At 35.5% G+C, this 13,200-nt stretch overlaps 1 protein-coding gene across 1 annotated transcript in view; it reads right to left on the reverse strand.

The window, feature by feature from the left end:
- nlgn2b (neuroligin 2b) overlaps positions 1–13,200 on the reverse strand; it is a 117,475-nt gene that overhangs the window by 60,026 nt on the left and 44,249 nt on the right. The window lies entirely within an intron of this gene.

Here is a 13,200-nt window from a genome sequence, read left to right on the forward strand (position 1 = left end):
ATATATATTATATATATATATATATATATATATATATAATATATATATATATATATATATATATATATATATATATATATATATATATATATATATATATATATATTGAGTGCATTTTGCTTAAAACAAGACTAAATGTCTTATTAAATTACGGTACAAAGTCCGGGTAATGAGCTGCCAGTATTTTTTTTTAGTTTTTTTTACGGATTTTTTTTTTTACAGTGTACACACTAGCTTGCTTTTTCTTTTTTATTCTATCTGTTTTCTTTTTATTTATTATATAATTTAAATACATAATTTTGCTATGTGTACTGTGTTAGGTTCACTGAGACTTGTAATAGCACTTGCATGTTATTGCTCTTTTGTTGATTTTGATTGCTTCCATTGTCCTCTTTTGTAAGTCGCTTTAGATAAAAGAGTCTGCTAAATGTCTAAATGTAAAAGACATTTACATATAGTCCACAAGAGATAATAATAGTTTTTTTTATAAAAATGTAATTTTATTTTATTTTATATAATTTATAAAAATTAGCTCATTCAAAAGTTGATTCTTACTGTGTTGTTACCTGAATGATCGACAGCTGTTCTGAGGTTCTTCAGAAAAAATCCTTTGGTTGGTGAAAACTTTTGAACAAAATAAAGATGTGTATTTTTTAAAATTTTGCCTAAATATCATTTTTTTTTTCATTTAGTACTGCCTTTCAGAAGCTACAGAAGATACTTACATGTTTCCCAGAAGACAAAATAAGTTAAATTTACCCTGATCTTCACATTCAAAAAGTTTTCACCCTCCCCACCTCAGGCTCTTAATGCATTGTGTTTCCTTCTGAAGCATCAGTGAGCATATAAACCTTCTGTAACAGTTGCATATGTGTCCCTCAGTTGTCCTCAGTGTGAAAAGATGAATCTCAAAATCATACAGTCACTGTTTCAAATGGTTCAAATACACAAAAATGCTGAAAAAATTGTGGGACCTGAAGGATTTTTCTGAAGAACAGTAGGCAGTTTAACTGTTCAGGACAAACAAGGGACTCATGAACAACTATCACTAAATAAAAAAAAAAAAAAAAAAAGCTGTGGATTATTCCAGTAACAACACAGTATTAAGAATTAAGTGTATGTAAACTATAAATTCATTCAACTATAAAATGAATAAAATAAATATAATCAACTATAATGTTCTCTTGTGGACTATATGTAAAATTCTTTTATGTGAAATATCATATTCAGGTCAGTACTAAATAAAAAAATAACATGTATTTTGTATGATCTCTCTAAATTTGGTAAAAAAAAAAAAAACATTTAGCAGATTCTGCAAAGTGTACATAAACTTTTGACCTCAACTCTGTCTTTTCCTTTAGATTTTGATGAAATGTGAGCTTCTGTGAGATTTGATTCAAGAAAAAAACAACAACACCTAGCAAACCACCTACACTCTAAACAAAAATGTTGCGAAATAGCACTTAAAGTGGCTCATAATCATAGGGAAAACACTTTAAGTGCTATAGCATCTATCTTTAAAGCTGTTAAAGCAGCACCTTTGTCAAACAGTGCTATGTAAAACCATAAGGGAAACCCCATTATCCTTCTTAAATTTGAGATATGTTACTTTCATATGTTTGCAATGAATAGGAATTTACTACAATGGCAAAAATTGTTTTGAATAATATTGTTGCTTTTCTGGGGTCGAAAAGTCTCATGTGGGAGCTCTGAAATATTTACAGCAGGGCCTTGAGGGCAAAACGATTGAAAACCACATTATCTTCAGGAAATACACAGTTTTTAATCCTTTCCCCAACTAAACTAACAGACTAAGAGAGAGTTAGAGAACCTTTAAAGAACTATACAGGGGCTTACTGGGTTCTTTGTATGGCAGTGGTGATATATAGCATCTTAAAAACCCAAAAGAACCACTAAAGAGCCATACTGGGCTTAACAGGTTCTTTATATGGTATATAGCACATCTATAGAACTGCTGAAGAACCCATTTTTTTGTGTGTGTGTGTGTGTGTAGCAGCCATGCTGCATCCTTCACTATCAAGAGCTCAGAACCGACCCACAAAAGTGGGCAAACTGCATTCAGCACAGATTTTGTAACACAATTGCGCTGTTACCTGATTTGTGCAACTTGTTTAGTTTAACAATATGACTCGGGCGGTACAATAACAAACAGAGCATGCAAACAAGTGCCGCTATCAATGGCCACAATTAATTCTCAGTGAATTGCCTGCAGTTGTTTGGAGTGATCTGATAGGGAAAACAGCAAGACAAATTTTCGTATGCAGCTGAACTGTACTGTACTTAAGGGGGAAAAGAAAAATATGGGAGAGAGAGAGAGAGAGGAGACAGTATAATGGGAGATTTGCCTGTAGGGGATTGTCATGATCCACAGCATTGGTTACAACCCTATGTCCCAGTAAGAAATGACTGTTTACACTATGTGTGTGTGTGTGTGTGCATGTCACCCTACATTATATGATTGCGGCAAAGTGGCTTTAGGCACATATGTATGAGTTTATACGGGTGTCTGTGTCGTGATGCAGATGTGTGTTTCGTAGGTTTGCCAGCTGTTGTGCACTGTGGGGAGGTGGACAGTGTCACAGCTCTTAAACCACCACACACAACACGGCTGTGGCCAAACACATCAATATAACTGATATCTGATCTGCCCTGGGCTTGGGTTCAAAACATTCCACTGACTAGACAAATACAAACACATTTGACCCTGTCAGATTGTATATACACACACACACACACACACTCAGAAGCTGCGGGAATGTGGTGTTCTGGATTCAGACGAATTTAGCTGTGTATTCTGCTTTTCTGAACAGCTGCATGATTGTGAAACTGTGTTTGTTGGTGAACAGCATGAGTTTATTGTTCAACGCTGAGGTGAAATAAAGCTGATCCACAGCTATCATAACATTCAGATCCTAAATTCACTTTTTATTTTCCAGAGGCTGCTCCAGATTTGCTCTCAGTTATGCATTAACTTTGTTTCAGATGTTACTCTTAAAATCCCTGTCCCTGTTATAGGCAAAGTCAGTTCACTCGGCGGCCATCTTGATAACAGCCCCAGGCAGCTATTCTCTAGTGGTTGTACAGTGCAGAATCACCAAAATCTGCTAAACTGCTTGTTAAGATTATGTTTCAATAACAAACAATAAAATCTGACAGCAATATAATCATAAATAAAGCCTGTTTAGCTTTAAAAGCTAAAAATTACTATTTTTGGGCTGGTCCAGCATAAACTCATGTCCCAGTCACATTTTTTTGGTTAAATAAACACTACTTACACTATCAGAAAAAGAAAAAAAATGTGACAATGTAATCAATATTTTATTTATTAAAGCCAAGTATGAATCTCATCAAGTTAGAGGTTAAAGGCATTTTGCATTTATTCCAAGTTTTCAACAGTTTCAACTTAAAAACTTCAGTTTAGCAGCTTCATTAAAATTTTAAGTTAAATCAACTTACAAGTACAAGTCATTTTAACTAATTTTATTGTTGTGAGTTAAAACGAATTGTAGTTTTAAGTTGATTTAACTTAAAATTTTAATTCAGCTGCTGAACTTGGTGAAGTTGAAACTGGTGAAAACGTTTTACAGTGTAATAACTCAAGGCAGTAACAATTTAAACAATATATTTTATTTGTTATCTCATGTTCAGCTATTCTTTTTTGAAAGTTAGCTTCTAACTATTTTTTTATTTTTCGGGATTATCAAAGCTGGTAAATATTGGTCACAGACACATAGATTTACTTTATTTCACCAAGTTGATTACTTACAAAAAACTCCCACACATCTTGTTTTCATGCCATTTTAAGTCTTTTTTGATGTAACAAAGTGGTTATATCGAAATGTGCGAGTTGTTTACTTACTTTTTAAAATTAGGTGGGATTTAACGCATGAACCAATCACAGCCAAACATAACCAGTCACATCCAATCATATAGTGATGGAGGTATTGCCTCCTCTCAAGTGACTTTACCTCATTCATTCTCAATTACCCCCACCAAACTCACAAAATGAGTGATTTATATACACTGTAAAAAAATTCTCACCAGTTTCAACTTAAAAACTTTAAAAAAATTTTTTTAAGTTAAATCAACTTAAAAGTACAAGTCATTTTAACTAATTTGAAAGTTGAAATGAATAGTAGTTTTAAGTTGATTTAACTTAAATTTTTAAGGCAGCTGCTGAACCTACGTTTTTAAGTTGAAACTGGTAAAAACTACCCTGGAAATCCAGAGGTCTCGAGAGAGCACAATTTGAATTGTCTCTGCAAGACACTCTGGCATCGAGCAATGATGCACGTTACTGCATTACGTAAGCAGTTCTGGGAACCAATCAAATCAGTGTTTCTGATGTAGGCGGGCCAGAGGCGAGCTAAGCTGATGACGACAGCACTGCGACGTCTGGAATCATTTAGTAAACAGATGAACACCAGTTGTTTGAAATGGCTTTGGCCGCTACAGTGAACGAGTTAGACTTGGCTTTTCATATAAAAGAGGAACAGAAAACCACGCTCGAATCGTTCCTTTGCAAGAAGGACGTTTTTGCTGTTTTGCCGACTGGATACGGCAAGAGTTTAATCCATCAGTTAGCTCCGCTGGTAGCTAAGCGTATGGGGTATGCGTATGATTGGCGTATGATTGGTCGTGGCGTTATCCAATTGCGTGCTGTGAGAGTTTCAAATGCATGCTTGGTGCCGCCCCTCGAGTTAGGCCCTTTTCATTGCTCGATGCCAGACCCTTAATCTTAATAGATTAGGGTCTGGATTTTTTCCAGGCTAGGTAAAAACTTTTTACAGTGTACTTTTTAATTTTGTAATATTGGCACTGGGGTTTTTTTGTACTACGTTTTTTTTTCCCATCCAATATTTTGAGGAGACACTGCCACTTGTCTCCTCTGAGGAAACACCCTGCTACAGTAATGACATTAAACTAATATGAATGTGAGTGGAATATGTTGATTTTATCTATACAGTAGTTTGGTTTTGAAATGGTTAAATATTTTAAAATCTTTTCAGTAGTCAAATGCCTATTTGTCTATTATAACTCGTGTAGGGTCCAAAATGAACTTTCACCACACTGTCAATGTAGGTGAATTAATGACAGCTATCCATACTAAATGTTAGAAATATTATTAACCATAATATTGTTTTGCATGATTCTTAAAATCTAAAAAGTTGTCATTTTGACAACTGAATTATTTTAGCTTTCATCTGGGTGCAGTGAGTGCACCTTCAAAGAGATCTCATTTGCAATTTTTCCGTCTTTCCTGGATTGTTTTTAAATTGAAACCTGATCTCTAACTGTACAACAGAGCCATTATATCAGAAATGCCACCTCTATGAAATTGCTGTGCGATTTTGGGATATAATTTCAAGATATTTTGTACAAACTGTGCATGTTTTTTGAAAAACCCTGGATTAGAATGATAATGGGGGTGTGAGGAGCATGGCCAGTGCGTGTATGCTTGTGTGTCACGGCTGGGTCATCAATCACCAGCATCATTGATTGAATATTGATCAGCGCGGGCCATAATTCAGCATCTCTATCACACGCAGCCTTACCAGCAGACCCACAGCAGCAGAAACCTCTTCTTTCAAACAAACAATAGAGCAAATCTTATATATTTGTGCCAATTAGAGGAGAATGAGAAGACAATAGGAGCGTATGCATCTTATGTACACACACTCTCCCTTGCTCCCTCTCTGTTTCTTTCTCTCCATCTCTCGTTCCCCTGCAGAAGAATCCTGATCCAATTTTCACCCGATCAAGGGCTGCTAGGAGGGCAGAAATAGCAGCATTTGTTTGAGGTTTGTTCTTGCATCGAAAGCTATTGACACCATAGTTCTTTTGCAGTGTCGACTAACTGGTTATTTATTTATTTACCTTCACCAGCATCACTATACCCAAACAGAACATACTTCCAACCTGCAGTTGGAAATCTACATTTATATAATGCTGCCAAGCTTCAATTGACTATTGAACTGCTACCATCCTTTTGTTTAGCTGCGCACCTTATTGATTGTATTAAAGGGATTTTTTATTTGGCGTGCAGCCTTGAATGAAGAGAAGTGAGCGTTACGCTTCAATCTGCTTTGACAAAACACGTCTGGGTGAAATTAAATTTCCCCCGACGTGACCGAGAAAAGGCCCCACCTCTGCTTCTGTAGCACAGTTGCACGTCACGTTTTTTCAGAGTCAAATGCCACATGCCTGAAGGAAATAGAGTGTTACATTTTTGGGTGAATTTACTGTAGTTTGCTTTGGTTCTGTGTAAATGAGATGCACTGTAAGCTCCTTAAACTTTGGCTTTGTCACGAAACTTAGTCTTGTTTTTTGCCGGCTGTGCATTAGAATCAACACACATAGTGTGACTTCTGCGCAGTCTTTACAGTGTAAATATATATATATAAAAAAAGGACAAATTCAATTCAGTATGCAAATAAATTTAGGGAAAAAAGAGATATAATCGCTTTTGGTTCGATTTTGAATGAAAAACATTTTAACAATGTGCAATGTACAGAAGATATTTTTTTTTTATGAAATTACTAAAAATAAACATGTAGAAATGATGCAGATGCATAATTTTAAGTTAATTTAAAGGGATAGTTCACCCAAAAATTAAAATCACCACATGATTTACTCACCCTCAAGCTATTCTAGATATACAGTTGAGGTCAAAAGTTTATATCCCCATTTCAGAATCTGCAAAATGTTAATTATTTTAACAAAACAAGAGGGAGCATACAAAATACATGTTATTGTTTATTTAGTACTGACCTGAATAAGATGTTTCACATTAAAGTTGTTTACATGTAGTCCACAAGAGAAAATAATGCTTGAATTTATGAAAATGACCCTGTTCAAAAATGTACATACAGTCAAGTATATACAGTTATTCATACCCCTGGAAAATTCTGACTTAAAGTTACTTTTATACAACCAGCATTTCTTTTTTATTAGAAATGACACAGACGTCTCCCAGAAGATAATAAGATGATGTACAAGAGGCATCATTGTTAAAAAAATCATTACTCAATTTTTATTCACATTTGAACAAAAAGTGGCATGTCAAAAATTATTCATACCCTACTCAATAATCAACAGAAAAGCCTTTATTGGTTACAAACGCTTCCTATAATTGCTAATGATTTTTGTGTTTTATTTTTTGCTTTTTTTGCCACTGCAAAACATTAATGTTTTTGTCTGCTAACCATTTCTTCACCATTTTTGTTGTGTGTTTTGGGTCGTTGTCGTGCTGAAATGTCCACTAGTGCCCAAGGCCAAGTTTCTCTGCAGACTGCCTAATGTTGTTGTTGAGAATTTTGATGTATTGCTCCTTTTCATGGGGCCGTTTACTGTGATTAGGTTCCCTGGTCCACTGGCTGAAAAACATCCCCCAAACATTAGGTTCCCACCACCATGTTTGACAGTGGGGATGGTGTTCTTAGAGTTGAAGGCTTCTCCTTTTTTACGCCAAATGAAGGCTACATCATTGTGGCCAAACAATTCAATTTTTGTTTCATTTGACCATAAAACAGAAGACCAGAAGTCTTGTTCTTTGTCCAGATGAGCATTTGCAAAGGCCAAGCGGGCTTTTGTGTGCCTTATCTGGAGAAGTGGTGTCCTCCTTGGTCTGTGTCCGTGGAACCCAGTGGTGTGCAGTGTCCATTGGACTGTGCCTTGAGATGTTGCCACCAGCAGAGCCCAGATTCATCAGGATGGCCTTGGTGGTGATCCTTGGATTCTTTTATACCTCTCTTACTATCCTCCTGGCCAGCACAGGTGTCACTTTTGGCCTCCGACCACGTCCTCTGAGATTTTTCACAGTGAGGAAGGTCTGGTATTTTTTAATAATACTTTGCACTGTAGCCACTGGAACTTCAAAACATTTAGATCTGGTTTTATAGCCCTTTCCTGACTTGTGAGCAGTGTCCACAGTGAGCTCATTTGTCTTAGCCATGACTGTACACAAACCAACAGCAGAGAGCTTCTGTTTTTACCTTTTAAGTTGATTACAACAGTCGTTCGTAATGAATAAGGGCAATTAGGATGCTTAAGAACAGCTTGAACTATTTGGAATGGTATAGAACTTTGGATGTAAATAAAAGCTGAGAAATATTTTTTCCACTATGATGTCTCTTGTACATTGTCTTATTATCTTTTGGGAGAAGCCGGTGTCATTTCCGGTCAAACTTGCTGGTTGAATAAAAGTAACTTTAAGTCAGAATTTGCCAGGGGTATGAATAATTTCGGGCTCGACTGTATTTACACTTGATTCGTAATGCTGTGTTCTTACCTGAATGATCCACAGCTGTTTTTTTGTTTTTTTTTGTTTAGTGATAGTTGTTTACTAAGTCAAGCCTCTTGTTTGTCCTGAACAGTTACACTGACTGCTGTTCTTCAGAAAAATACTTCAGGTCACACAAATTCTTTTTCAAATTAAGTTTTCCGGCATTTTTTTAACCCTTTCCAACAATGACTGTATGATTTTGAGATCCATCTTTTCCCACGAGGACATCTAAGGGACTCATATGCAACTATTACAGAAGGTTCAAACACTCACTGATGCTCCAGAAGGAAAAACCATGCATTAAGAGCCGGGGGGTAAAAACTTTTGAACAGAATGAAGATGTGTTAATTTTTCTTATTTTGCCTAAACATCAGATTTTTTTTTCCATTTAGTACTGCCTTTAAGTTTAAGTTAAATTTACCCTGATCTTCAAATTCAAAAAGTTTTCACCCCTGGCTCTTAATGGATGCTTTTTCCTGCAAGGCCTTCTGCAGTGTGTTTTTGTAGAAAAAACAGTCATATTTAAAATTGTATAAGCTGTAATCTCTAGCTGTTGCTAACTTTTGTACATGTGTAAATGAGAAAGTGACATTCCAGCGGATGACATATAGGATGAGCAAAACAAAACACTGGTCACAAATTAGAAGTACAAAACAAGGATTTATAAAGAAAAATGTTGAAGTACTTCAATATAATCCCCTTTCTGTAAACAAAACTTTCACGAGACTAGTATATTCTCACCGGAGCTTACGCTACTCCTACGTCCTATGTTATCCACCGGAACGCCACTCTCTCGTGAACGCACCTATGACAATTAGCGGAAGCTACATTGATTAACATTGATTTACTTCAGAAGGCCTTTATTAACCCCTGAAGCCATGTGGAGTACTTTTTGTGATGGATGGATGCACTTTATTGGACTTCAAAATCTCAACACCCATTCACTGCCATTATAAAGCTTGGAAGAGCAAGGACTTGTTTTATATAACTCTGACTGTATTTGTCTGAAAGTCATATACACCTAGGATGCCTTGAAGGTGAGTAAATCATGGGGATTTTTTTTATTTTTGGGTGAACTATCCCTTTTGAGTTCACTCAAAAAATTAGTATGAAGTCTGTACATTAAGTGTACATTAAGTCTGAACTGAAATTGCAGAAATGGGAAGAGACGGATAAAAATAGACTGACAAACCAAACATTTGCCTCATCTGGTGCTAAACAAAGTAAACAGAATGAGCAAGTAAACAGCACTATCAGCAGACGCAATTAACTGTGTGAGGATTCCTCCCGAAATATTTAGAAATGCCAATATAATGCGGCCTTGCAAGCATTGCAATAAAAATGAAACAATATTGGCTGTTAAACTGGACGTAGAATAGAATTAGCATTTCCAATTAAGCATTAATCACATAAACCAACTATACTAATTGTGGCTGATTTATTTAATTAGTTCAATTTCAAATTCATAAAGAGAGTGATCACTTTTATGTTCTAATACAAGAGAACATTAGAGGTGAGAAGATGCTTGTCGTGTAAAATATATGACTATACATATCTATCAAAGCAGAATTAGAATTACACAATTAAAACTGAATCAATGAATATACTGCAGAGTGAATATTTTTTAAATAATATAATACATTGTAGTAATCACAATATTTTTAGTAGAACGCTAAATAAAAGGCAACAATTTTTGGTTTATAATATCATCCATACTACAGCGTAAATGGGTTTTAGGAATCCTTTGCAGACGGTTCACCCTTTTTGTGGGTTCTTTAAAAAGTTTAAAATTGCCTTAGAAAGAGAGATTGAATGAGCGAGAGGGAGAGATAGATGAGATAATTACAGTTCCTTCTAATCCTCTGGCTGTAAACTACACTCACATCCCCACTAACATGTCCAAAAGTCCCACACTAAACACCCACCAAATGTTAGACTGAAATGGAGTGAAAGCGCCAAGTCCAGATCCATTAAATCCCTCCCAAACCTGTGAATGATTCTCAGCGCAATGACCCTGTAGGAATCCCCGTCAGTGAGTGTGTGCTGGACGATTTTCTGATAAGACTCACTAGCAACGCAGCAGTGCTTGGCACACATAAACATGGGAAGCAATGAGTGTGGAGAGCGCGTACACCTCCACAACACTGTCAGATGCATTAATCACTTACTGTGGAGCAACTGTTTTCTGGGTTGCTGTGAACAAGAGGGTTTAGGTGTTTTTTTTTTTTGGTGTTGTAGACCCATCTTAAGACTGCAAAGGCAGTCACTTCTGAAGAATTTACACTCTTTCAATGAGGTCATTTGTTTGCATGCATACTGCAGATCCACTGCATTGCTGTCTGTAAAAAAACTCAAACTATATGCACATAAAACACATTCACAGATTCCCTTGTGTGTACATGCAATTCATCTTCTTAATTATGAAAAAATATCTTCTCTTGTTATGTGGCCCAGATTTGCTTATTATCTCTTATTAGGGAAAAAAAACTATTTCTGTTCACAGACGCTGATTCTTTGAACTTGCGTGTAAATAACACATGGACTTTTGGATGTTTCCAAGTTTAATGTGTGAAAATGCTCTTAGATTCAAGAGATTAATCACTAATTATATATCTCATTCATTCTTATGGATCTACAGCTGAAAGCTGACAGGAAAGAAAAGGCACAAATGAGATATTTTAATGTCGCAATTTGTTATCCTAGACAGTAACAAGATTAAATGCAAAGCAAATGGGGACTTCAAAAATCAAAAAGTGTGTTACTCATACTTAACTGAGCATTACATAGCACTCAGTTATGTTGAAAATTGAGGAATACTAGCTAAACATGTTCCATCTTTTTTCAGTGAAATCACAAAAAGAAAAGCAAACAAACATGTCTGATTAAGCTGTACTTGACAATCTGTAACACTTTATTTTAATGACTTTTCACAAGTTCTATCCTGAAACATCTGATTGTTTTTTTCACATCAGCAGCCAATGAGCTACAACATTCAAATACTTTGTTAGAGCTTGCTGTAGCAGTTGCAGCGCACTTCAGAAACCCTCCACCTTCCCCAGCTCCACCTGTATATATCTGCTATGGGGCAATGGCATGTATATTTTATATATGTAACCCTGGACATAAGGGTCAATTATTAAAATTGAGATTTATACATAATCTGAAAAGCTGAATAAATATGCTTTCCATTTAAGTTTTGTTAGGACAGGACAATATTTGTCCAAGATACTATTTGAAAATCTGGAATCTGAGGGTGCAAAAATAAATACATAATTAAAAATATTGAGAAAATCACCCTTAAAGTTGTCCAAATTAAGTTCTTAGCAATGCATATTACTAATCAAAAATTTAGTTGTGATATATTTATGGTAGGAAATTTACAAAATATCTTCATGGAACATAATCTTTACTTAATATCTAAATGATTTTGGCATAAAAGAAAAAAGTATCATTTTAATACAAATTATTTTTGGCTGTTGCTACAAATATACCCATGCTACTTAAGACTGGTTTTGTGGTCAAGGGTCACATATGGGTTATTTTATACAGCAGTAGTATTTCCTACATGCTCACCAGGGTCAGAAATTAATGAGAGCTTGTAGCAATAATGTCACCAAAATAAACAAAAAATGGCCATAAACAGTGTATTGCGGCTGTCACAATTAAAATTAAATGTGAAAATGAATGAAAAGTGTTTGCAGAATTACATTTAGATTCACTCACACTGCATCAGATTGTTTTTACATGCTGTTTTGTGGAGCGTTGAGCCTTTTAACCAATCAAACACATTTTTAGTTGAATTTAGGAATGCATTAGCCAATCAGCGGTGCTTAGATTAGTCAGCGCTGATAATGCTGCAGCTGCGTCGAGTGTGCATACGCGTGAACACCCTCATCATAAACAAAACAGTGCAGATGCAATATAAATATAACATTAACTTCATAGCTTCAGTTAAGTTAAGAGTTTAAAAATGTAAAAATAGTTTAAAAGTTTAAAATCAGCCCAATTCCGTGAAAAAAATGTGGATTTGGCAAGCTTACATTCAAAATCTGCATCCAAAGTGAATGAAATACTCCACATATTAATAGCAACTCCCTGATTGCCCTGATTTTGCAGGAGCGGGGTTAAGAAAACAGTCCCACTTAAGGTTTTAATACAAAAACACACATGAATGGCGAATGTAGAAAGCAAAAGCCGAATCTAGGACATGGGTTTTTAGGTCCAAAAAGAGGACGTATGGTCACCCTATTATAATGGGAGTTTTTGCATAAATTGTGCTAGACTTGGCTAATGTAAAGGACGTTACAATCACCCTTGCTGTCTATGGAGGGTCAGAAAGCTCTTGGATTTATTCAAAAATATCTTAATTTGTGTTCTTAAGATAAATAAATGTATTATGGGTTTGAAACAAAATGTGCGTGAGTAATTAATGACTTCATTTTCATTTTTGGGTGAACTAACGCTTTACTGGAAAAGCTAATTTCTTAAATGGTAGTAGCAAGTCTGGGTACTTGGTATTCGGTACAGTCTACTGACAGTAACTTTGCAAGTACATGTTGATATGTACTTGCAAAGTTACTGTCAGTAGACTGTACCGAGTACCAAGTACCAAGACTTATTCTACTAAAGCTAACACTAACCCTAACCTAATGGTCTACTAGTATTCTAGTGAGAGTTAGTTGAGATGTAGTTGCAAAGGTACTTATTACTTGGTAGAATGTCTAAAGTAAACTATCGAAATAAAGCTAGAGCAAGATTCAAACCTGCGATCACTTGGAAAAAGTATTTCTCTGGGCCACATCATTTGAGCTGCTCGAAGACTGAAATTCTAGAATCGCTCCTGAAACGGATGCATCATCCAACTGCAATCTACAGCACTTAGTGAATGTATATCT

This window comes from Garra rufa, chromosome 23 (assembly GCF_049309525.1).
Source record: "Garra rufa chromosome 23, GarRuf1.0, whole genome shotgun sequence".
Classification (NCBI taxonomy): Eukaryota; Metazoa; Chordata; class Actinopteri; order Cypriniformes; family Cyprinidae; genus Garra; species Garra rufa.